The sequence below is a fragment of the Vulpes lagopus genome, chromosome 5, assembly GCF_018345385.1.
Source record: "Vulpes lagopus strain Blue_001 chromosome 5, ASM1834538v1, whole genome shotgun sequence".
In the NCBI taxonomy this organism is placed as follows: Eukaryota; Metazoa; Chordata; class Mammalia; order Carnivora; family Canidae; genus Vulpes; species Vulpes lagopus.
This window is the reverse complement of record NC_054828.1, coordinates 82,600,937-82,627,719: the sequence shown is the minus strand read 5'-3', so window position 1 is coordinate 82,627,719 and position 26,783 is coordinate 82,600,937. Positions and strand designations below refer to the sequence as shown.

General features: G+C 39.2%; 1 protein-coding gene and 1 pseudogene across 7 annotated transcripts in view; both read right to left on the bottom strand.

The window, feature by feature from the left end:
• ZNF638 (zinc finger protein 638) overlaps positions 1 to 13,645 on the bottom strand; it is a 79,827-nt gene extending 66,182 nt beyond the window's left edge. For 3 of the 7 annotated variants that reach the window (XM_041754717.1, XM_041754714.1, XM_041754716.1), the window contains exon 1: positions 13,152 to 13,642. The gene's annotated coding sequence lies outside the window, so the exon portion shown is untranslated. Of the gene's footprint in view, positions 1 to 13,151 lie in introns of all 7 variants that reach the window. The other 4 variants (XM_041754719.1, XM_041754712.1, XM_041754713.1 and 1 more) reach the window with 4 other exon arrangements.
• Positions 13,646 to 21,785: 8,140 nt separating this feature from the next.
• Positions 21,786 to 22,188, bottom strand: LOC121490747 (annotated as a pseudogene).
• Between the last annotated feature and the right edge of the window lie 4,595 nt (positions 22,189 to 26,783).

Here is a 26,783-nt window from a genome sequence, read left to right as displayed (position 1 = left end):
GTGTTGCACTGGGTGCTGTCCTAGGTGCTGAGCGGTAATTACAACTCCTTTAAAATAATCTTGAAAAACACTGGGGATTTATTTCATATTTCACGCTTTGTTACTGGAAAAAAGATGAAGGCATTAAAATACTATGAAATACACATACACTTAATATGTATGTTATGTACAAATCATGAAAACAAAAACTGTAAGCCTAAAATTTTACAAGACCCATCTCTCCAACAAGTCTTCCTTGGAATCACCTCTCACAAATTCCATATAGCAATTAGACTACGCTTAAGTTTCTGTTGTTAAATAAACATTTCTTTTATGATGAAATTTACAAACAACCTGACTAGTCTGACAAAAGAGAGTGTGCAGTAGCATGGAATTGATTATAATATACAACATAATACACAGTACAACCACCAGTCGCCTTTCTCTTAGATTTTCTCCACAGTGTGACTATAGGCAAACATACATCGATAATAATAATAACTAAGTTTATTTATACTGTTCATGTGCCAGTGACTCTTCCAAGCGCTTTGCATGGATTAATTCATTTAATTCTCACAACAACCCCTTGAAATATGTAAGTTGTAGGACAAGAACACTAAGGCTCAGAGAACTCGCACAGACAATAAACGATTGGACCAAGATTTGCACTCAAGGTAATTTAGCACCAGAATGCATGCTCTTAACCACTAACTGATGTGAGCAAGAATATCTTGCAATTCCCAGACACTGTTATTAAAGTGGTTGCTGTCCAGCCATCAGAATACAGCACAACTCATTCCAACCTAAGTCTCAGAAAAATAGTACTTCAGCACCAAGGTCAGCAGCCATGAAAACTTGACTTCCCTCTCCCAGTTTTAAAAAACAACAAGAACCCCTGTGTCCGTTGTTCACAAGGTCCCTACTTTTATACCTGATAGAAATGCAAGATGGGAAATACAAGGTCTTGAGACACCTACACCTACTATGAAAATCCACACTATAGATCATACTTGATGATTATCACTTTCTGGGTCAAGCTACAACTTCATAGCTCCACTAAATCCTTCTTTAATGTATACGTTAATAAAATGTTAATTTGGCTGAGAAATGGGCTTTATCTAGTTAACACACTCCCTTCCAACCATCTCTTCCAGTCAAAACAAACAAAATAATTTTGTCGCAGACCTGACTTACTTGATTTTTACTCAACGGTCAGCCTCCATTAAACATTTCTCATCCACCAAGACCCAGTGAGCCTTTCAGCAAACTTTCTTATTTGTTGCTTGTATCACTGGGGACTCATACCTTTCATTATGCTTTTGTGTTCCTATCTGTGTTTTATTAAAAAAAAAAAAAAAAAAAACTGTCAATTAAAAGCATGTGTTTATTGTTGTCTTATCTTCCAAGCATAAATTTTACTCCTACCTAAAACACCATCAAATATTTGTTAAGCTATCTGAAGGATCCAAAGTCACTATAGATTGTCAAATCAGAATGAAACACAATAGTACTACAAAAATCTTAAGCTTCTAATTCAACAGATACAAACTGCAGACACAAGTTTAGTAAACAATGAAATGATGCAGTCATATGAAAATGTGTCTGTTTTCTACAAAATAAAAATATTTCCAAGAACAACTTTGTCTTACCTAAGCAGTTTGGCATCTAGTAATTCAAACTCTTTCAGCACCATTTTCCTTAACTGGTGAAGACTGTTCCCACAACTTTAAGAACACAAACTATCTCAAATATTGTTTCTCCTCCGTAAAGAAATCAAAAAGGAAGAGATTTCAGTCATCTAACTACTGCATGGAATTGTGAATAAGTATCATTTAGAGGCATCTATGTCTTAAGTTCTTTAAAGGCCAAAAACTTATCTATGTATTTCCTAATGTGTCCAGCACAGCCTTACAGTGATGTACGAATCAGAATTTAAGAGAGCAGCCCTTCACAAACTGTATCCTGCAGAAATTAGTACCCTGTGAAATTGTAGGTCTTCCATAAACAAGTTCCCTGGTCAAGAAAGTTTGAAATGCATGCACTAGCTACCCTTTTCAGAAAGACATGATGCCTACTGTATATTAAAAGCTCTAAAAAAAAAAAAAAAAAAAAAAAAAAAAGCTCTGTGATGCCCTGTTATCAAGTTTTTTTTTTCATTTTGTGCTTCCTAAACTTGAGTTGTCTTCATACATATACCTAGAGACGATTGGAATATTTAGTTATTGGTAAAGCACAAACAATGAACAATTAGAACAGTTAACTTGTGACTTACAGTGTACAACCAGGGTCCTGAACCCCTCCTTCCTCTATTCCCCTTAAGCTTATAGTTGCTGTAGTACAAGGTGGTGGGTGAGGGAGAGGGGTGCAGTCCTCAGGGAGGGACTAAAGAGCAGGGGAAGTGGAGTTCCACCCTTGGAGAGAAAGCTACTTACTAATCACCGCAGAATTATTCTCATGTTTCAACAACTGCCATATCTGTATCAGTGTTGTAGTTATGAGTATCACTCCTGAAAGATTCAATATTCACACAACAGTGTGGAATATAAATGACAAGAATCAAAAGGCCTTTTCCTGAATTTAAATTTCAGTTCTCAGTAAGTAGAAGTTTGGCTTGTTTGCCCTTTTTTTTGGATCCTTACACACACATACACACACACACACAATGTCCTATATGGTTAGTCCCAATGTGAAACCTAATATAATGAGGACACAGTAATAAGTTAACAGCAGCCCTCGCTTTCCCAAAGAGATTGTTCTCCCTTCTCTCTTGGTAAGACAAGTTAGGGGCTTGTTTAGTCATAGTTATTTATTAAGCATTCTAATTCCAGGACCTGCTGCTAGCTAGAGGTAAGAAAGTTTCTCTCCTAATACACATATCCTGGAAAATACATCATTATAAGCAAATGTCACTCTTTCAATAGGTCTCTTCAACTAAATTCCTAAGAACAAGTTTAATCCTCCTGAACTTTAAACCAGCATTTCTAATTTTTATCCCAAGACTCATTCTGAATTTCAAACCTAGTCTATAGTGTATTTTAACTTTACATTGCATTTAGTAACACTTTCAGACACTGATCCACTAACGTAAAACCATCAAACACCTTCTTATGCTATTATCAGATATAATCCTGGTAGAAGTTTCTCACAAGTAGTTAATCAAAACAACATCATTAAAAAAGGAATTATGATAAATTACTATACATGTAGTTCAGCTGTCTCCAGTTCTATCTATTCCCACTATAATGATGTGAATGTTAAATCAGAAGCATGAAACACAATGTTGAGCATTGGTAAGAACTTACATGGACCATTTTAAAAATATAATAAAAAGTCTGCCTACAATCCATATGCCAAATAACAGATCTTCAATGGTTAAAGAAATGTTAAGTAACCTTGTGTTTTCTTTGTAAATGAAATTTAAGGAGTACAGTCCTATTTCATTTGCATAACCTTTTTATAAGCATCATTTAGGAAAGTTATAATTTAATCTTCTCTCCTAAAACTATCGTTCACATTACTGCAAACAAAATGTTCTGACTAAAAAGATGCTTGTATTTACAGTTCAAGCTTTCTATTTACAAAGTATTATAAACTTCCCTTTTGCAATTATATAATTTTCAACCCTTATTTCTTCAACTCTAAGGCAAGTCCCACCAATCAGCATCCTCTTCTTTGTTGCTTAACTTTTCCCCTTTGTTTAAACTTCAGTCCTACCAATGATGCCTCAGAGTACAATTACTCAATGCAAATGATAACCACTAAATGAAGCACAGGAATTTATTACCTTCTCAACAGATTCGGAAGAATAGAATGCCATAATCAACTATTAGATCTTTCAAGATATCTAAAAAAACAATGCCAGGTACTCCTAAAAAAAACTTAGAGAAACTGTCTTCTTAGCACTAAATATGTCAGAATAATTTCAAACCCACTTAAATACTTTTAACAGTGCTGGTTTACAAGGGGAAATAGCAAGGCTATTAAGCTAGAACAGATCCCTTCCTTCATAAACCTTTAAACACCCCAGTTTTTAAAAGATGGAGTTAGTGTCTTAGAGAAACCAAAATGATAAAATATAGTTAAAAATCTGGATGTTTCCCTTTTCACACTTCTGCAATTAAGAGGGTTTGCAGAGACTGAAGACTGGTTGAATAAATTATGGTATATTCATAATTTGCAGGGGTAAAAAAGGAATGATATCAAAAAACCTTAGGAGGGGGATCCCTGGGTAGCGCAGCGGTTTGGCGCCTGCCTTTGGCCCACAGCGCAATCCTGGAGACCCGGGATCGAGTCCCACGTCGGGCTCCTGGTGCATGGAGCCTGCTTCTCCCTCTGCCTATGTCTCTGCCTCTCTCTCTCTCTCTGTGTGTGTGACTATCATAAATAAAAAAATTTAAAAACCTTAGGAGGATATACCCTAAAGGTAAGAACTACTACATTAAAAAAAAAAAAAAAAAAAAGAACGCTCCAAAAGTTGTTTTCACTTTTTTTTTAATTGGCATATGGACAAAACATAAAATGCTGATTAAAGATAAAATACCCATATATTATTTTTATATATATATATAAATATGTAGTACCACCATCACATATGTCTGAAGTCAAGCTGGTTTCTAAACCAAAAATAAAAGAGAATCCTTGCTCTCCAAATCTGCTGTTACAAGTAGAGAAACCCAAGGGGTTTCACCAACAATGGCATTCACTGATTTTATAGTAATTTCTAAATTTTAGTAATATCAAAGAATTTATAGAAAGTAATAAGTGATAGCCAAAAATTCAGAACAAATGCCTAACACAGTTAAGTACAAACTTTATTAACCATAACTATTAAAGAATATGACACTTTCTGGAGAACTGAGCACTAGCCATTAAAGGCTGGTTCACCTAATTTATGAAATCACTAAATTGACTTCAAAATTAACTTCGAAAAACCCGAGTTAAGATCTGAGTTAATTATTAACACTCCTGTGAAAACAATTTTCAAAAATTGAAAGACTGTTTGAAAAACTGCAATTAAATATTAATACCTTAAAATAAATTTTATCCCTGATAAGTAACATATGCTTTTTACAGAAAATAAAAGGTAGTAAATTAAATCCTTACCATTAAAACCATAATCCTAGAATGAACTAGGATTCCGATATAATTTCTTTCAGGTTTGTGTATGTAAATACGTACATGGATGAGAGAGAGAAGTACACCAAACTTTACTGTATGAAATTAGAAATACACTATTTTCAGTTAACATTTATTTTCCTTTATTTAATATTTTCCAAAAACAGGCTATTTATTGGTCACGATACTTTCTGAACTTCTGAAAGAAATTCTATTGTTGTGACAAGTAGCACTTAATTCTTTTCTGTAACCTTTTAAGAACCAAAGCATGCCACTCTGAAACAAATATTCAATAAAATGTCAAACATAAAAATTCTTTTAAAAACACTTAATAGAAACTGACTTCTTGAATCAGGCATGCAAAAATGGCTCGATCTATTAAAAAGATACTGACATTAGATCCCATGAGTTCTTTCTGAGATGTTCACTACCACACACAATCAAAAATTGCCTGTTATTCTAATGTAATCTTTCTTAAGGGAATCCTTTATTTTCTTTATAGATACTGGTAAAGAAATCAGAAATCTAAAAATCTAAAAGCATCATTAAAAATTAGCCAGATCATAATGGCTCCACTAGATTCATAATGAAAAAATCTATATCAATCCCCAAACGTGAACTTTAGTATTCAGTTTACAAAGCACTTTATATTATCTCACTGGAACCTCACAATAATCCTATGAGAAAGGGAATCCAGTTTTTACAGATTAAGTGAAGCCTCAGAACTAAGTTGCAAGATCATAACTAAAATCTTTAACTCCTATTTTTTCATGCAATATTCTAGATATAAAATGTAAATGTCATAGCTTTGGTTTTTCTAATTATAAAAAGTAACAAATATTCATTATCACACCCCCCCCAATAAAGAAAAATCACCTTCATGACACATAGAAGAGTTGTTTTCTATAATCTTAACATAAAGGGAAAACTACCATTATTTTTCTACATATATACCCACATATCTCATTTGGAATTATTTTGTTAGAGTGACTGACAATATAGAAATCCACTTTCGTATCTAAGAATACAGGGACTACACTGGTAACTTAATATAAGAGGGAGTACATGTCATTCTATGCTTTCCTCAGTTTAAATGTCAATCTGCTAATCTCTTCTAGTATACAGATGGATCCACTTGGGCAACTCTTTTCTACCATTAGTTTTGTCTCTTCACATCTCAGAAAATCTGTAGGTCCTAATTTTGAAGGTACCACAAGTGTGGCTGGGCAGTATTACTAGAAATTAAAATGCCAAAATGTGGCACCTCAAGGTAACTGTTAAATAACCAGAAAGAATAAACAGGCAATTAGAAACATTATTTGATATCACAGAGGGTGTCACAAATTTCCCTGCCACTTGAAAGGATTGCTAAACATCATGATTCCATACATGAAAAAAAAAAATGGAAGCTCAACTCGCTAACAACACACAATTCCAAGGACAGATTACCATGAGAACCATGCATTAACAACTTCATATAGCAATGATTTAAGCTACTATTTACAGAAAAACAACTTTTTGATAAACAAGATGCATATAACTGTACGTATTTTTATATGTATTTTTTTTAAAGCACTGCATACATAAATGGGTTTTGAGAGATCACACTGAATTTACAGTAAATGATGCCTCCCTGAGAAGTGCTTTGGTGGGCCTGCTTGTCTTGCTACCCTCAATAAATGTAATTAGTCAAAGAGAAACCACCTGATCAGAGCTGGAATAAAGAAATCTGTCCTGAGATTGTTTTTAAAACTAGAAATTAAAAAAGTAGTGTATGTTGATAAAACTCAAATGCTGATAGAATATTTACTGCCTTAGTAAGAAAGCACAAGCATGGAAACCAAATAAAGCCAATGTAACAGAAGACCTCAGGACCAAGAAGTAAAAACAGTACTGAAGACATTCACTGCTTAGATGCAATTGTTCTGAGGCATAACTGCATTCTTGACCTCCCTGCCATTAGGTTGTTCACTTCCATGAAGCATACAGGCCAAAATATGTCTTGTCTCTGCCTAAAATGGGTTTCCAAAATCTTTGATTAAGCATACCTAAACTATTTGGTCAAATGCCTTAAAATGCCAAATTCCTTAAAGTCTTTACCAAGTAACAAAAAAGCATATATAGCATGTTACCTTTTTTTTTAAGGTTTTATTTTACAGAGAGAGAGAGAGAGAGAGAGCGCGTATATGCAAAAGCAGAACCCGCAGGAGAGGGAGAAGCAGGTCCCCACTGAGCAGAGAACCAGCATGGGGCCCTTGATCCCTAGATGCCAGGATCACGACCCCAAGGGTCACAATCTCAGCAAAAGGCAAACGCTTAACAGACTATGCCACTCAGGTGCCCTACCATGGTTACCTTTTGTATAAAAAATGAAAATAAAAAAACACATGTATCTGCTTACAGTTACAAAAACTACAGGTAGGATAACACAGAAAACAAGATGATTACCTATATGAGATAATAAAAAGGACTGAAAAAAATTGGGAATATTTCATGGAGTATATGAAATATACATGGAGTATATCCTATTATATAGCTTTGACTTTTAGAAGCACATTAACAACCAACATTTTTTTATTTTTATTATTTTTTTCATTTTTTTTAATTAAATCAAGGATGGAAGGAGGTAAGAAAAATCTAAAACTGAAAGCAAATTCAATCATTTTGCAAACGCATACTATAACCCATTTAAAAAATTCAAGTAATTTATGAACCCACTATTTGATATATATATCCTCAGTTTTAGAGGAGCTAGGAAAAAGGGGGAGAATTACAAATAAATTCTTACTTTTTAGTGGTTTGTTTTGGGGAGTTCTGTAATGATATGAATTCTTAAATTACTTTAGATATGTTCCAGGATTAAGCAAACAAGTAAACGTTTTGATAGTGCTGGGAACCAAGGCTTTCAATGTCCAATACAAGATATACAAATATGAAATGAAAAAAAGAAAAAACTGGACAATAAATTATAAACCACTGAAAAAAATCAAGAGTCTGTAACTCCAATCATTGCAAATGTAGAGGAACTGCTGACTTGAAAAATCATCATTTTGCAACTCTAATAGTAAAGACTGGTTCAGACAAAGAATCTTCTGTGCGTGTTAAATCTAGAGGGAAATTTTGGTAAGTAGGACATCTGCATAGTCTTAGAATGTCTCTTCTTAAATCAATTAGTTCGGAGATGGGGGTGGGGGGGGCATCAAACATATCCGTGGCAGACAGATGGATATCATATACCTCCAGATTTGATACAATGGGGACAAAGGATCGCTTACGTGACTTTTCTGACCGGGGACACATAATCTGAATCTAATCAAGAGGAAACATCACAGAAATCCAAATGAGAAATGTTCTATTACAAAAAAAAAAAAAAAAAAAGGTAAAAAGAACAGAGAAAGAAAGCAGGCCATATTTTTCAGAAATGTCAACTTCACTAAAGATAAAGAAAGGCTATAAGGAAATGCCCCAGAGTAAAAAAAACTAAAGGACATGACAATTATATGCAATTACCTGACCCTAGACTGATCCTGTTCTAGAAAAACAACAACTGCTATAAAGAACACTAGTGGATCAATTGACAAACCAGAAAATGGCAGATTAAAGAATTGTATCACTATTAAATTTACTTAACTAATAACTATGTAGTTATTTTACTATAACTACAAAAGAAAATACCCTGTTTTTAAGGAAATAAACTAAGGTAAAGGAGTACAATATATGCAACTTACTCTCAAACAGTTGGGGGGGGGGGTAAATCACGTGTATATGCATACAAGAATAGAAGAGGGGAGGGAGGAAGGGAGAGGGTATTCCTGTCAGAGATTTAATTCACTCAAAAATTAATAATCCAACCTTTTAAGTACGAGATTAACTCCTTAATTATATACTAAGTAAAAAAAAAAAAAAAGAGGTTATAAGTATGGCCACATGCAGAAAACATGCAACACGACAAAAGAGCATCAGCTCTACACACATTTTTGTTTTTCAAAAAGCAAGCAAAAAAAAAAGTGAGCATCATGCTCACTCCCTATTGACTGTTAGCCCATTATGCAATTCGTAATAATCTCATCTTTGGGGACATTTCAACTAATCTGAAGATATCCACCCTGCTAGGAGGGGTGCCAGTGAATTACTTCATTCAAAATTGGTTAACTCCCATAAGTAAAATTTAACACTAATGTAGCATAGTGTTTCTTAAGAACTTAGTTCTTAGATTTAGTGTATTAATTCTGGTCCTGCTGAGTGCTAAAAATGTGACCTTCAACAGGCTGGTTAACCCAAGCCTCAGTTTCATCATGTCAATACCCACTTCAGAATGGTGATGTGACCATTAAAATTATACCTCCCATAGTGCCTGGGTGACTTAGTTAAGCGGCCAGCTCTTGGCTGGCTCCTGATTTTGACTCAGGTCATGATCTCAGGGTCCTGGGATCAAGGCCACATCAGGCTCTGCACTCAGCACGGAGTCCGCCTGAGATTCTTTCCCTCTCCCTCTGCCCCTCCCCACCCCAAAATAAATAAATCTTAAAAAAAAAAATTATACCTCCTGATTCACACAGCAGCTGCTCAAAAGGCATTAAGATAGTAAACAAAATGCTTTAAGACGTAGATAGATACTTGTTTCTTTTATTAAGATTTAGGTGATTTCTGAAAATTTCAATACAGTAGTTGTATACATGTATTACATAAACACACTGTAAGTGTGGTATATGAGACACAATTGGGGAAATTTGGATACTGGCATAAGGAATTATTATTTTAGGGGTGATACACGTTTTTCTCTAAATATTGTAGAGAAAATCTGAACTATACACTGATGAGTAATATGGGATTTGCTTAAAAATAATAGGGTGGAAGGCAGAGACATGACTGACCATTAGCTTGCAATTATTGAAACTGGGTGACAGGTACACAGATGAATCATCGCATAATTCTCTCTGCCCTTGTATATGCTTAAAATTTTCCATAATAAAAAGTTTTCTAAAGAAATGAACACATTCAAAGAAAATAAAGTTGACAACATTCACTCAACAGTAGAACAACAAAAATTAGTTCAAAGTTTAACAAATTAAAATTGTGGAAATAAGGTAAGAAAAAAAAGTGTAAAACCTTAAAAGACCGGAACAATAATTATTTCGGTATTTAAAGGGATTCAAGAGTTGAAAATAATCCAAAATATATTATGTGCCCAACGTAACCACGAAGAAAATATCAAAATATGTGTGCCTTAAAACTAAAACTCTCTTGTATTCCCTGAACTCTTTTCTCCGGACAAAATCCTTGCTCTTGACCCTCACTGATCATTATTATAGCTGTTTTATTTCTGCATCTCATTTTCTTCCTTTCCATTATTCTCTTATCTTCCATATACCTGTTTTCACTTTCATTCTAAGCCACAAATTTCAGACTACAGTAAATAAAGTTGAATAAGAGAGTAAGTAAAGTTGAATACAAATGGGGCTTATTGGGTTTAGCTACAAATAGAACTATTTTCAAAATTTGGAGGAGGTCTAAACCACCACATACCAACATTCAGTGGCTCTTCTTTCCTTGCAAAATAGATCAATGTTACTGGGTACCCATACTGGAAGCACTGATTCCTTTCCTTGCAAAATAGATCAATGTTACTGGGTATCCATACTGGAAGCACTGATTCCAGTATACAAAGCATCTTATCTGATTAGTATATAAAGCATCTTATGAAGAATTTGGACAGATTTATCCAAACTTTGTCCAGTATACATTAAGTCACAATAGGAAGAGCACAATTTGGACTCCAAGGGCTGGGGTTCCTACCCAGGCTCTGGCAACTACCAGCTGAGTTCATTTACTCAACACATGAACCTGGAATACATACCAGGCAATGGGACAGATACAAAGATGAACATAACAATCATATAAATAAGTTACATTTTATTTTGGTAAGTGCTACAAGTGAGGAACATATAAAATTTATAAATACACCAAATATTTCAATGAAATATTAAATGATTTTTCAGCTCCAAAATTCTATCAATTCTATCTTTTAAGCTTCTTTTAACTAAAAGGGAATATTCACAAGAGACGATCTTCTATCAAAAGATGCTGCCTAAAATGTAAACATTTGTAATAAAAGTAAGAACTAACGTTAAAGCACCTATTATGTGCCAATGGATAGGGGATTTCCATTCATTGTCTCTCAATTCTCACAACAATCCCAAATAGGAAGTAGGTATTAGCACCATTTTACACATAAGGAAACAAAAGTTCAGTAAGACTAAAGGAACTTGCCCAAAATCTTAGACATACAGTAAAGAAAAAAACAGATTTGAATCCAGATCTTCTGATCCCAAAGCCTATTCACTAAACTATTTGTCTCGCATTTTCTTTCACTACATAAAAAAAAAAATTTCCAGAGATCACCTTCTTTAGAGCATCTAAGAAAAAAGTCTTTAGGACAGCCATGAATAACAAAGTGATCTCTGATTGTAATGTGTTTTTTAAACAAGAGTATGTTATATACACCCTCCAAGACAAAAAAAAAGATTACAAGACTAAAATATAACCAATATTCAAGGTAATGAATATGTGACAAGAATATTCTGAAAACTAGTTAATAGAAACCAATGAGGTTTTGTGACTTCTTCCAACTGTTTTAGCTTTCCCCTTACTAGATGGCAACAATCAAGCAGAGAATGGCCCACTATATTTCACTGTATTAACATGTTGGATTCTACATAATAATTTGAAAGTATTTACAGAGTATGGGGAAATAAAATGCATACGAAGTACTGTCAAATTTAAAAAAAAAAACATAAACTAAGTCTAGAATGTCTAATAAAATTAAAGCTATGTTGAAATACTGTAAACTATGCATTTTTCTGTATAGACCTCATTAAGCATTTTTTTGGAAATTGATTTTTCCAATTTATCAATATTAATCACAAATCTGAATCAGCAAATATCCCCAACAAATAAGTCAACCCTTTACAACAGATGAGGGAGAATTAAAAACGAAGGAATTTTTTTGTGCACAATTCCAAAGCCGGTTAGGTAAAGAATTTAAATCAACTTTCAGTTGCCGGATCCTGGTAACAAGCTTTTCTTCAAAAAGCGTTCAGATTAAAATAGGGTCCCCCCCCAAAAGAAAATTCCTCCTTAGAGTAAAATTTAAGATTAAGAAAAATTAGCTTGAGGCAGCCGTCATTGTCTAGTTCGATTGAAGATTTTGTACTAACAGAAGTTCCCCCCATTCGCAATTATCTCAACAAAAGGCCGGTTTCAAACGTCCCCAAGGATGGAACAGGATGGTACACGGCCCCCCCTTAACAGGACGGGGCTCAGCCTAGAAATCACACACAAACCACTAACGACCCGTATTCGCGATTCCTCGGAGACATTTGTACCAGAACGGTTTATGAGCCTTCCGTATCCCGCACAGAGGTGACATTTTCTTTGCTTTCCAGCCGGCAAAACAGCAGGCACAAGGGGACAGGGACGAGCAGAAGCCGCAGGATCTAACATGCCCCCTTCCCCAGCCCCAGACACAAACATGCTCTTCTCTCCACGCTCGTGGCACGGCGCCGCTCGCCAGAGGGCTCAGCTCGAGCTCCGCCGTCCGCCGCCTCGCTTCAAGGCCTGACGGGAACGGTTCCTCCCTCCCCGGCGCTCCCGCACCGCCGCTTCCTCCGGCTGTCAGGCCTGGCTCGGCCTCGGCAGGCCCGGCCCCGATGGGGAAGGGGCCGCCACGGCGCTGCCCAAGGGCCGTTCTCGCTCCTCCGCCCGTGCAACGGCGTCAGGCGGCTCTTCCGGAAGCAAGGTCCCAGCGCGGGCGCCCGACCCGGCCCTCCAGGCAGCCAAGTGAACCGACGCGGCAGCGGGGCAGCCGAGCTTCCCTTCCCATCCCGGGGGTCCCCCAACCTCCTCCCGCCCCCGCCGCCTGCCCGCCGCCATTTTGTGCGCAGCCGCTGCGACACAGATACAATAGTCGGCCCGGACCGCACAGGAGAGGCTCAGGAGCCCCACGCTATGGGCTCCCGCCTTGCAGCCCCCTACTCCCCCCAAGGCAGCGGTCCTACCTATGCCTACCCGACTAACAGCCGGATCCCATTTGCGCCCCACACAGTTTAGCACTCAGCCTCCAGTCTCGACGCCGAAGAAGCTACCGCCTCCAGGGAGCTGCACGCATGCGCGCCTGTCGAGCCTTTGCGAGCCCTCATCCGCTCCCGGCGCCTGCGTACCGCCGGCCCCGCGCTCGCCCCGAGGCGCGAGAAAGGAGCCGGAGGAGCCTGGGCCCGAAAGGGAGCGCTAGCGCGCGGGGCGTCCCGGGAGCGCCCTGAGTCGGCCGCCGCCGCGTCGGCGCCTCTGCCTGCTCTGCTCCGGGCCGGTCCAACTCTTGCGCAACCTGGAAGACTTGTGTGGTCTCGCCTCCGTGAAGTCCCCCCTGCCCGTTTCTGCCTTCGGTAACCCCTCGCACTGGATATCATAATGCTCTGTATGGTTAGGATTTTGCCTGCCATTAGGCTCTCGCCTTTTACCTATTTTTGCATGCCTCTGAGCAGTGACGTGATGTGTATCACAGCCCCTGAATATGTCAGGAAATTAGAATCCAGTTGAAGTTTATTGTTAATTAAGCTAAAAATCTGGGCAGCCCCGGTGGCGCAGGGGTTTAGCGCCGCCTGCAGCCCGGGGTGTGATCCTGGAGACCCGGAATCTGGGTCCCACGTCGGACTCCCTGCGTGGAGCCTGCTTCTCCCTCTGCCTGTGTCCCTGCCTCTCTCTCTCTCTCTGAATAAATAAATAAATCTTAAAAAATAAATAAATAAAAATCTTTTCATGTGTCATTTCACAATCAAAATACCCACATGTGTGGTAGATACTTGACACCTTCATTTTATTGATGGAAAATTTTGGGTTGAGAGAACTTGAGTCACTTAAGGTTACTCTACTACACCAACATATAAGCTCAATCATTGGGCAAAATCGGGTGAAACTCACAAGTCTTGCCTGTGGATGCCACACAAATCACACACCGCCTGCCTGAAGTCTCATGCACCACTTTTACCTAGCACCCAAGCAAACGTGTCTTTCTCTTTTCTTTCTTCCTTTCTTTTTCCTTCTTTTCCAGAGATGTATTTCTTTTAGTCATGTTAAAATAAACAGAAAAAGCTCAAAGAAAAGTCTTATAAAATGTATCTTACCAGATTTTCATCTCAAACTAAAAATCCTGCAGAGGCAACAAGCCAAAAACAACAAAGAAAAAGCCAACAAGCCAACTCCACATAACCAATGTTAAAGCTTGAAGTGTTTCCTTCCATACATTTCCTTTTTTTTCCCCTTGTTTTGGGTTTTTTTTGTTTGTTTCTTTTGTTCTTTAAAGATTTTATTTATTTATTTGACAGAGAGCACAAGCAGGGGGAGTGGCAGGCAGAGGGAGAGGGAGAAGCAGGCTCCCCATTGAGCAGGGAGTCCCACATAGGGCTTGACCCGGGATCATGACCTGAGCCTCCCAGGCACCCCCATACATTTCTTTTTTTTTTTTTTTACTCCCATATATTTCTATATAGTCATACAAACATACATAAACGTGTTATTTGCATGCAATGGGAAATATTCTTTTTTTCTTTTTTGTCAAAAACTTACACATTAGTCTATTTCCCTTTATGATTACTGATATTTCTCCCAGTAAACCATATAGATCCGCTTTCTCAAATAGTTGTGCAATATTTCATAGCATGGTTCCATCAGTTATTTAATCTGTTCTTGACACTGATGTTGTTTTCAGTCTTTTTTGATACTATAAACATAGCTCACATATAAACAGCCTTACCAACTGATATTTTTATTTCTAAAGGCTAGAATCCCAATAGTTATTTTACATTAAAGATGTATATATAGATAGATTAGATGGATAGATAGATTTAATTCTGCTACATATTGTCAGAATCCTTTTTGAAAAGCTTATCCAGATTCCCACTTGCACTAAATGCATAGGAGAATGACCATTTCTTCCCAACCTCACTTCTTTTTCTAAACTCTGAAATGACTTAAATATCATTGGACATGTCTGTAATTTAAAAGGTGGCATAATTAGAGGCATGTGGCTGGATCAGTCAGTAGAGAATGTGACTCTTGATCTTGAGGTCATTAGTTTGAGCCTCACATTGGGGGTAGAGTTTATTTAATTTAAAAAAGCTTTTGAATTGGTATAATTAACCTTTGAAATATCTCACCTGATGCTTTTTCTGGGAATGGCTCTTGAACAACTTTCTTTAGATGTTTTTATGATATATAATTGGATTAGAATTTTTCTCTCCCCCCTGCAATCATTTTTGTAACTTAATTCTCCTAGAAAAACCACCATTTTGGGATCCCTGGGTGGCGCAGCGGTTTAGTGCCTGCCTCTGGCCCAGGGCGCGATCCTGGAGACCCGGGATCGAATCCCACATCGGGCTCCTGGTGCATGGAGCCTGCTTCTCCCTCTGCCTCTCTCTCTCTCTCTCTCTCTCTCTCTCTCTCTCTGTGACCATCATAAATAAATAAAAATTTAAAAAAAAAAGAAATTTCTAAAAAAAAAAAAAGAAAGAAAGAAAAACCACCACTTTGGGGCACCTGGGTGGCTCAATGGTTGAATGTCTGCTTTTGGCTCAAGTCGTGATCCCCAGGTCCTAAGATCAAGTCCCGCATCAGGCTTCCCACAGGGAGCCTCCTTCTCCCTCTGCCTGTGTTTCTGCCTCCCTCTCTCTCTCTCTCTCTCTCTCTCTGTCTCTCATGAATAAATAAATAAAATCTTTAAAAGAAAAAAAAAAAACAACCATTTCATCTGGGTTTGTTTGTTTATTTATTTATTTATTTGAGATAGAGAGAGTGCTCACATGGAGAGAAAGATTAGCAGAAAAGGGAGAGAGAGATCCAAGCCGACTCCACACTGAGCATGGAGCCCCCTGTGGGGCTCAATCCCATGACCCTGAGATCACAACCTCGATATCACAACCTGAGCTGAAACCAAGAGTTGGATGCTCAACTGACTGCACCACTCAAGTGCCACTCATCTGGGTTTTCAAACTCATTTCCCTAGAGTTGGGCAAACTAACCTCATAAATTCTTTTTACTTTTATGCTGTCCCTTTTATGGTTTGATTTATTTCTACAGCACTTATCACCTTTTAACATACCATATAATTTATTTCTTATTGTTTCTTATCTCTCTCCACTAGAACATAAGCTCCATGATATTAGGGATTTTGCCTCTTTTCTTCACTGCTTTATCTCCAATACTTAGGATGATACTTGGCACACAGTAGGAAAATCAGTGTATATATTTTTTTATTTTTTTAAAAATATTTTATTTATTCATTCATGAGAGACACAGCAGGGGAGAGGGGGGCAAAGACTCAGGCAGAGGGAGAAGCAGGCTCCATGCAGGGAGCCCGACGTGGGACTTGATCCCGGGACTCCAGGATCACGCCCTGGGCTGAGGGCAGGGGCTAAACCGCTGAGCCACCCAGGGATCCCAATCAGTGTATATTTTATCCAAAAAAATGAATGACCCTGATGGATAAAAAAGTATATGTGCGTGCATGTGTGTGTCTGTCTGTGTGTGTGTGTGTGTGTGTATGAAATTGTTGAGCCTCATTTCATATCTACTGGCCATGTGCATTTCCTCCTTCAAAAATCCTTTTAATATTCTTTGCTTATATTTCTAATAAGCAGATTATCTCTTTCTTATTAGGAGATAATTCTTAGTGTAAGGAATATTAACCCTTTGTCAAAATCTTGCATTTGGTTTTGCCCCATTCATATTTTCTTTTGCCATTATAAATTTTAAATGTAATCAAATTTGTCAATCTTTTCCCTTGTGACTTGAGTATTCTTTTTGTCTAAGAAGTCTCACCCCACCCCCACGAAGCATACACACCTAGGAATTATACAAAAATTCTCCTAAACTTGCTAAATTTTTGTTTATAATTTCAAATTTTTATTTTTTACAGTTAGACATATTTAATCTAAAATTTACTTTTAGGGCACCTGGCTGGCTCAGTTGGAAGAGCATGGGACTCTTAATCTAGAGGTTATAAGTTCAAACCCCACACTGGGTGTAGAGATTACTTAATTGAATAATAAGTAAATAAACTTAAATAAAATAAAATTTATTCTTTTTGTGATATGAAGCAAAGATCTAACTCTGTTTTCTTCCAAATATATTAAATCAATCATGAAGTTTCCATGTGTTAGAAAAAACATGCTTTCCCCTCCTTCATTGAAATAGCCCTTCCCTTTAAAAAACAAACAACAAAGAAATAAGTCCCCATACATAAAATGGATTTATGGACCTTCTAGTCTGTGTTACTTATACATTTGTCTACCTATAGGCCAGTACCATTTATTCATTCATTAACTGACCCACTAAGTATTTGAGGGCCTACTTTGTTGCAGGAACTCATCTGGCACCAAAGAGTCAGTGGCAAACCAAAGGCACCAATAACTCATGCCTCATGGAAGACAATACACAAGCAAATATATAGTATATCAAACGGTAAGTGCTATGGGAAAAAACAAGCAAGATCAGGAGAGGGAATAAAGAGGTAACAGAGGTTGCATTTTAAACAGGATGGTATTCAAAAAAGGTATAACTAAGGGATGTCTAGCTGATTTACTCAGTAGAACATCCAACTATTGACCTCAGGGTCATGGATTCAAGCCCCATGTTGGTGCAGAGATTACTTTAAAAATAAATAAATAGATAAACTTCTTTAAAAAAATAAAGGCATGACTATCTATGAAGGCAGCGTGTCAGCAGAAACCTGACTGAAGTGTATGAATAAGCCGCAGAGAAATCTGGGAGGAAGAATATTCCAGGAAGAGCGGAACATAAAATACAAAAATTCCAAGGTGAAAGCCAGCTTGTCATACTTGAGAAACTACAAAAATGCCAAAGAAGCTGTAACAGCATGAGTAAGAAGGGACACAGCAGATGAGGTGGTAGAGAAGTGGGCTATATTAGTCTGCTATGGTTGCCATTAGCAAAATATCACTGGATGGGTGGCCTAAACAACAGGGATTTATTCTCTCACAGTTTCAAGTCTAGAAACTGACTGGGGAGTCTAGAAGTCTAGATTGGGGTATAGATATGTTTGGTTTCTCCTCAGGCTTCTCTCCTTGGTTTGCAATTGGCCACCTTCTTTCTGTGTCCACACATGGGCTTTTCCCTATGCACACGCATCCCTATTGTCTCTAAACCCTTCTTATAAGGACACCTGTCATATTGGATTAGGGCCCACCCACATGACTCCACTTAACTGTAATCACCCTTTAAGGTCCTACCTCCAAATATAGTCCTACTCTGAGGCATACTGGCGGTGAAGACTTCAACATATGAATTTGGGAGGAACAATTCAGTCCGTAACAAAGACCATTTTATTTTTTATTTTTTAAATATTTTATTTATTTATTTATTCATGAGAGACACAGAGAGAGAGAGGTAGAGACATGGGCAGAGGGAGAAGCAGGCTCCATGCAGGGAGCCTGACATGGGACTCATTCCGGGTCTCCAGGATCACACCCTGGGCTGAAGGCGGTGCTAAACCGCTGAGCCACCGGGGCTGCCCACAAAGACCACTTTAAAGCCTTTTGGGTTGTGTTGTGAATGAGATGGGAATATTTTGAACAAATGAGTGACATAAATTGACATTCTAAATATTGGAGGACAGAGTAGTCAACAAAAGTCAAGAATCTGCTTTCACAGAGTTTATACTTTAGTGGAAAAAAACAATACACAAAAGAATATATAATGTGGTAAAATAAATTAAGGGAAATAAAGTGAGTAAGGGAAAAATGATAAAGCAGGGGCTGGGTAATGCCTTAGAGAAGATAGTCAGGGAAATCTTCTCTGGTAAGATGACAGTGGAGCATAGATATAAAGGAAGAGAGAGGGAATATCACATTGATATCTGGAAGAAAAGCTTTCCAACAGAGGACACCAAGCAAGTACAAAGGCCTTGGGACTGGAGCACATTGGGTATGTTTAAGAAATAATTAGGCAGCCAGCACAGTTGAGGTGAAATGATATAGAAGAAGGACAGATAAGGATAGAGAAGTACAAGGGATCAGATCATGCAAATCTTTATAAGCCACTTGTGGCTATACAGAACATTAGATTCATACTGGATTAGGAATCACAAGAATTTCCTTTCTAGCTCCTGTTCTGATAATGACCTCACTGGATTTCAGTTTTCATATTGTAACAAGAGGGAGAGGGAGTGCCCGGGTGGCTCGGATGGTTAAGCATCTGCCTTCAGCTCAGGTCGTGATCCCTGGGTCCTGGGATTGATCCCCACATCAAGCCCCACATTGGGCTCCCAGCTCAGAAGGGAGTCTGCTTCTTCCTCTTCCTCTGCCTTTCTACCTCCCTCCTCATGCTCTCTCTCTCTCTCTCTCTTGCTCTCTCTGAAATGAACAAATAAAATCTTTCATAAAATGAGGGTGGTGGGGGCGAGGAAGGGACTAGATTATCTTGCCCATAAAATGTGAGTCTGGAAATCTCCTATAAACTGAAAGATGCTCATGAATATTTATGGCATTCCCAAGAAAAAAAAATTTGTTCAAGATTTTTATTTATTTATTTGAGAGAGAGCAAGAGAAAGCATGAGGGGGGTGTAAGGGGCAGAGAGAGGAGAAGTAGACTCTCCACTGAGTAGAGAGCTGATGTGGGGCTCAATCCCAGGATCCTGAGATCATGACCTGAGCTGAGACAGACGCTTAACCATCTGAGGCTGATTCAGGTGTCCCATCCCCCCTTTTTTTATTTTAGAATCTACCATATCCACACTACTCCACATTTTTATATTTTTTAGCCACCTTGGACCACTTGCAGAAATTCACATTCCCACCTAAAAATGTCAATATTCTTGATGGAAATAAAAGTCATCTTACTCTGCCTACTCTTCTGACTATCACTCTTGTCCACAATCCTCCTCCCCATTTTTTTTTTTTTACTCCATCTCAATACTTTAATTCCTCCCCATTTTTTAACAACTCTGTTTTCTGATTGGCCAGACAAGTACTGAGCAGCTCTGTTCACAGCTCAGCTCCTGCCTGCTCAGCACAGTTCAATGCCTGAAAGGATTAGAAAAAAGAAGACTCATCACAAACCTTTTCCTGTGATTTGTGAATATACATGGGGCTTTGTCCCAATGGCACAAGGAATCTCATTACCATTTCATCTCAAGTGCAAGTGTTGTAGAAAATAGGAGCTGGGAGTAATAATTGCCCTTCATATGTCTTTAGAATGTGATGATTGGGATAGATACAGGGCCACCTTGAAAGTTTGAGAAATCCCATAGTCATATTATGCCCCGCTAATAAACATGAACATCAACAAGACTTGATTCTTATTGATCCTTGAATTTTGCCTCATGGTGCCAGACTATAAGCATGTATCATATAGAGAGTTCAGAAAAACTCAAAAGAACAAGCGGTTATTTTTCTCAGTTTTTATCAAAGCTAGTGCAATGGTAACTAGAAATCAGTTTGTCTCTTCTTGTTAAGGTGGTTTCTAAATATGTCCATAGATTCTTTGATGTAATTCACTTCACAAGGTAGAGCCTAATTCCACACTTACTGAATGCAGGTGGGACTTGGCATATTGTTTCTAATGAATAGAATGTGGTAGAAGGGATGCTGTGTGATTTCTAAGGTTAAGTGATAACAAGGATAGCTTCTACCTGACTTTCTCTTCTTTTATTGGATTACTTACACTAGTAAAAGGTTCATGAGAACATCCAGCCTGTTAATAACCCCAAAAGGGAAAGAATTTTAAATATTAACCAAAGCAGACAGCATAACAGAGAGATCAGGAAAAGAGACTGTCAAAGAGAGTCCTGCTAAAACACTGCCATCCCAGAGTAATTTGTGTGCATCCAAGACTACAGTCTTTAAGGAGCAAGAACAGAGGCTGCACAATGAAGGGGCAATAAACTTCACTAAAATAATTCAGGTAAATTACTAAATAAATAAATAAGCAAACAACAACAAAAACAAGTCCCAGAAGAAAGGGATAATCAAGATCTAGATTTGCCACAATATATAACCTAAAATGTCCAGTTTTCAACAAAAAAATACAAGACACACAAAGAAATAAGAATGCGTGACTCATACACAAGGAAAAAAAGATAGACAACAGAAACTGCCTGTAAGAAGGTCCAGATATTGGATTTAACATAATAATATGTTTCATAATAATTATTAGAAATATATTGGGAGAACTAAAAGGAACTATGCTAAAAGATGTAAGTAAATGTATTGACATGTTGCAACAAATAGAGAATGTCAATAAAAATAGAGGAATAATTTTTTTAAAGAACCACATGGACATTATGGAAGTAAAAAGTACAATAACTGAAATGACAAGTTCATTAGAAGGATTCAACAGTTGATTTGAACTGGGAGAAAAAAGAATCAGCTAAAACAGGGACTAATGTGGGTCTTCCATAAAAACAAAGGGCTGTAATGCAATCTTAAGAAAGTGGGGGATACTCTTCACTTTATATCATTTTGGCTTAATAAATATTTCATAGGACTGTTCTATTTTCAGATAATGGGAGGAAACTTGTACATTCCCATGACTCCAACACTATATGTTTTGAAGTCACAGTAAAATCAAAGAATTACATTAATAATTAATATGAATGACAACATTTCAAGAAGTAATTTCTGTTACATGGAAAACAAAATTAAGAAAGCAACCATCAAACAAAAGCATCAGACAAGGCAAGTCCAAGGATAGCGGATGAGAACAGCTGATGATCCTGTGAGGGATTTCTGGCCTAACCAATGAGAAGTCTGCCAAAGACTAGTTCAATACCAGCACCAGAAACTACCATTCCTGTTGTTGAAGCACCTGCACCAATAAAATTGGTAGCAGTATAAATGTCTCTGCTGATTGCACTGGTCTGAAACTCCCACTGGATTAGCTAAATCACACCATTCTGTGTCCCATTAACTACTATAGAGCCCTCTTCTATCAAGATGACACTGATGTGGCAATGGGTCTGGATGCAATTCTGGATCCAGTTTGCATCAGAGCAGGGAGGCAGGAACCCTTGGCACAGATAAACATCTTATACTCTTTGGGTGCAGCACAGCAAGAAGACTTGGGCAACAAGCAACATAAGGTCCTCTCCCATTTCCTCTCTTCTGGGAAGGTAGTGGGCTGTGACTACAACAGAGATCAAAGGGGTGGGTTCTCTTTCATTTTTGAAGGTTAGTTCTACCAGACATATAATTCTTGGTTGACGCTTTTTTTTTCTCCCTGTAGCACTTTAAATATGTCATTCCATTGTCTTCTGGCTAACATGATTTCCAGAGAGAAATTGGTTGTCACTGTTACTGGGGCTCTCTTGTAAAAGATAAGTCCCTTCTCCCTTGCTGCCTTTATCTTCTAATAATTTGACTATATTGTGGCTGCATGTGGATCTCTTTGAATTTATCCTGCTTGGATAAGCTTAACTTTGAGTTCACTGAACTTTGTGGATGTGTAGTTTCATGTATTTCACCAAATTGGAAAGTCGTTGTATATTATTTCCTTAGAAAGTCTTTCTTCCCTGTATTCTCTCTCCTCTCCCTCTGGGACTCCCATTATACATATGCTGGTATGTGTGATGATGTCCCACATATCTTTTAGGCTTTGTTCATTTTTCTTCATTCTTTTTTCTTTGTGCTCCTCAGACTGGATAATCTCCATTAACTATTTTCTCTTTTAAATATTTAATTTGGGATCCCTGGGTGGCGCAGCGGTTTGGCGCCTGCCTTTGGCCCAGGGCGCGATCCTGGAGACCCGGGATCGAATCCCACGTCAGGCTCCCGGTGCATGGAGCCTGCTTCTCCCTCCGCCTGTGTCTCTGCCTCTCTCTCTCTCTCTCTGTGACTATCATAAATAAATAAAAAATTAAAAATAAATAAATAAATAAATATTTAATTTATTTATTTGAGAAACAGAGAGTACAAGAAGGGGGAGCGGAGCAGCAGAGGGAGAAGGAGAAACAGGCTCCCTCCTGAGCAAGGAGTCCAAAGTGAGGCTCAACCCCAGGACCCTGAGTTCATGACGTGAGCCAAAGGCCGACACTTAACTGACTGAGCCACTCAGGTGCCCCTCAATTAACTATGTTCAAGTGTGCTGATTCTTTCTTCTCCTTGCTGAAATCTGCTATTACACACCTTGTTTTAGTTTCTTCCTAATCACCCCACTAGTGAGAGTGGGACTCTCACTCTAGGATTATTCGCATGGGTGAACACACAACACCCAGCACAAATGATAGGAGATTGCTAGCATTTTGTTGTCACATATACTTATAATCTGGGGGAAGAGGACATCACACATCATAGAAGGCCTTGTGAGAGTCATACTCATAAACAGAGTGAACAATGACATATGGGAAGTAGGCTTTGTAATTTCAGTAGGGTGGGTGGATACCTGGCTCCTGCAGTAAGTTGTGATTATCTTGTCTGAATACTTTCAGGGACTTGAAGGGAATGGAAACCTGTTAACTTAGGAATAATCAGGAACTGCACTTGGTCTCCAAGATAAGAAAGTTTGTTTAGGGGAACCTGGGTTGCTTAGCAGGTTGGGCATCCAGGTCACAGTCCAAGAGTCCTGGGATCAAGCCCCACATTGGGCTCCCTGCTCAGTGGTGAGCCTGCTTCTCCCTCTCCCCCTGCTCATGGTCTCTGTCACTATTTCTCTCTCAAATAAATAAATAAAATCTTTAAAAAATATTTTTAAAAAGGTTGTTTGGCTAGGGGCATGGGGTTTCTCTTAAGAGTGATGAAAATGTTTCTTTTTTTTTTGAAAATGTTTCTAATATTAATTATGGTGGTGGCTGTGTAGAATTCTATGAATATACTAAAAGCCACCAAATGGTACACTTTCAATGGATGAAATGTATGTTATGTGAATTATATCTCAATAAAGCTTTTATATTAATGGTTCCTTTCATAACTTATGAGAGCTTATTTTAAAGCTACACATTAAAAAAAAAAAAAAGAGTAGCAGTCTCCAGCTCAGCTTCTGGGAAGCCAGCTCTCAAAGAGCAATAGAATATGAACTTTTCATCACTCATGACCCAAAAGCAGCACTGCTAACTTTACCATCTCCTTATTCCATCTGAAATAAGCTATTGTTATCCCCTACTTAAATAAGTCTATCATACAGATGACTCTGTACCTCTAGGATGCTGCTTCACTGCTCATCTTGGCTTCTGCTTCTCTTCTTTCTGAGAATCTCAAATTCAGATTTGTTTAGGTCCCCTGTCACCTTTTGGGCAGAGTTCTCATACTGGTCCATTCATAAGTCACAGGTCTGGCTAATATAATGTACCTTCTAGCTAAGGCACTTATTCTTAATTTAATTAGCTGTGGCAAACGCAGTAAAGCAATATGATACATTGCTAGTGGGAATCCAAAATGGTACAGCCGTTCTAGAAAATGGTTTGGCACTTTTTTTCTAAACAAGCATTTTCTATATAACCCTACAATCCCACTTCTGAGAATCTACCCTAGAGTAACAAAAACTGATATTGGCACAAAAACCCAAACACAGATGTTCATAGCAGGTTTATTTGTAATAACCCCAAATTGGAAACAACCAAATGTTCTTCAAAGGGTAAATGGATAAACAAATTTTGGTACATCCATACAATGAACACTACTCAGCAATAAAAAAGGAACACATTACTGAAACATACTATAACTTGGATGAAACTCAAAACATGCTGGTGAAAGAATCTAGTCTCAAGAGGTTACATTCTATGTAATTCCATGTATATAGCATTCTCAAAACCACAAAACTGTAGTGATGGTGAGTAGATCAGCAGTTTTCAGGAGTTATCATTGAAGGGAAAGTGTGACTATAAAGAGTTAACACAAGGGAGTGTTTGGGAATGATAAAACTGTTCTTTATTCTGATTATGGTGGTGGTTATACAAATCTACACATGAATTAAAATATAAAGAACTGTACACCAAAAGAAAAAGAATAACATTTTCTGTATGATAAAGTAAAAAATAAAAACTAACAAGCTTAGGATATTTGTATGGAGTGAACATTTGTGTCCCCCCATCCCCATTCATAATCTGAAATCCTAACTCCTAATGCAATGGTATTAGAAGGTGGGGCTTCTGGGAGATGATTAGGTCATGAGTCTGAGCCCTCATAAATGGGATTCATACTCTTATAAAGGAGACTCCAGAAGATGGCGGAAGAGCAGGGTCTCCAAATCACTTGTCCCCAACAAATTACCTAGAAAACCTTCAAATCATCCTGAAAATCTACGAATTCGGCCTGAGATTTAAAGAGAGACCAGCTGGAACGCTCCAGTGAGAAGAGTTCGCGCTTCTATCAAGGTAGGAAGACGGGGAAAAAGAAATAAAGAAACAAAAGGCCTCCAAGGGGGAGGGGCCCCGCGAGGAGCCGGGCTGAGGCCGGGGCGAGTGTCCCCAGGACAGGAGAGCCCCGTCCCGGAGGAGCAGGAGCTGCACCAACCTTCCCGGGAGGAAAGGGGCTCGCAGGGAGTTGGAGCAGGACCAGGAGGGCAGGGATGCCCTCGGGTTCCCGGGGACACTAACAGGCACCTGCGCCCCGGGAGAGTGCGCCGAGCTCCCTAAGGGCTGCAGCGCGCACGGCGAGACCCGGAGCAGCCGGAGGGGCTCGGGCGGCGGCTCCGCGGAGGGGGCTGCGAGGCTCTGGGAGCAGCTCGGGCGGCGGAAGAAGCTCCGCGCGGAGAGGGCGGCGCGGCTCCGGAAACAGCTCGGAGGGGCTCCGGCGGCGGCTCCGCGGAGGGGGCAGCACGGCTCCGGGAACAGCTCGGAGGGGCTCGGCCGGCGGCTCCACGGAGGGGGCTGCGGGGCTCCGGGAGCAGCTCGGCGGCGGCGGCTCGGGCAGAGGGAGAAGCTCCGCGCGGAGGGGGCGGCGCGGCTCTGGGAACAGCTCGGAGGGGCTCGGGTGGCGGCTCCGCGGCGGGGGCTGCGGGGCGGGAGCGCGAATCCAACAGCGCAGACTCCAGAGCACAGGGCGCCGGGACACAGCCCAGGATCCGGCCTCCCCCAGGGACAGGCAGAGGCTGGGAGGGCCCAGGACCGCAAGGACGCTCCTGCCTGGAACTGAGCAGATCAGCGGCCCCGCCTGGGAGCCCCCAGGCCCTGTGGATGGAGAGCCCCGGAGCTACTGCGGGAGCTGACTCCAGGTTCCCAGAACTGCCCCCGCCACTGTGGCTTCCTCCCGGGGCCTCACGGGGTAAACAACCCCCACTGAGCCCTGCACCAGGCAGGGGCAGAGCAGCTCCCCCAAGTGCTAACACCTGAGAATCAGCACAGCAGGCCCCTCCCCTAGAAGACCAGCTAGACAGACCAGTTCCAGGGTAAGTCAAGGGACTTAAAGTATACAGAATCGGAAGATACTCCCCCGTGTTTTGTTTTGTTTTGCTTTGGTTTTGGTTTTGGTTTTGTTTTGTTTTGTGCTTTATTTTCTTTCTTTCTCCTTGATTTCTGATTGCTTCCCCCACCCCACCCCCCTTTTTTTCCTCCTTTCTTTCTTTTTCTTTCTCTTTTTCTTCTCTTTTTCCCTTTTTTTTTTCTTCTTTCTCTTTTTTCTTTTTCTCTTTTCTTTCCTTCTCTCTCTTTTTCTCCTTTTCCCAATACAACTTGTTTTTGGCCACTCTGC